The sequence below is a fragment of the Sander lucioperca genome, chromosome 16 (assembly GCF_008315115.2).
Source record: "Sander lucioperca isolate FBNREF2018 chromosome 16, SLUC_FBN_1.2, whole genome shotgun sequence".
NCBI lineage: Eukaryota > Metazoa > Chordata > Actinopteri > Perciformes > Percidae > Sander > Sander lucioperca.
Window position 1 is genome coordinate 7293728 of NC_050188.1, and position 644 is coordinate 7294371.

Consider the following 644-nt stretch of genomic DNA (forward strand, 5'->3'; position numbering starts at 1 on the left):
TCGCTTCACAGCCCACCTCCGGTTCTGGGGGATTGGTGTAAATAAACAACTGTTTGCAAACACATTAGCAAATGTATTTGTTGATAATATGTCATAATTTTCCAATTGGATCGTCTGCGCTCATGTGGCCAAAACAATAAAAATGCAGCTTGAAATAAATAAACGACTATACAAATTGTTGGTGAAATAATGTTCTTTCTCTATTAGTCTATCAATTGAGTAGTTTGAGTGGTAGTTTATTAAATGCTGTGTCAAAGACTTCCGTCCTTACAAGAATACAGTTCTGGAGTAAATGGCTAGTTAGCATCAGCAAAGTTTAAAAGCTATTGGTATCATAATCTCAAAGTTTGGTACTAAAGGTGGTATAGGGCTGACACCTTTTATTCAAAATTTGAAAAAACTTTTCAGTAAACTAAGATATAAAATAGATAAGCTAAAATAATAATAGGACACCAGCGAGCAAAGTCATACTGATCAGATAATCACTACATTGATTGAAACTGCTGGCCACGCATGCTCATGAGACAGTCAACGCTCGCAGTGTTTTCACTACGATTGACTTTTTGAAAGTGACTAAAATTAAAAAGTAGTCCTAGTTGGTAATGCCTCATGATGATGGCTTTAAAGCTTTAGTGTAATAACCT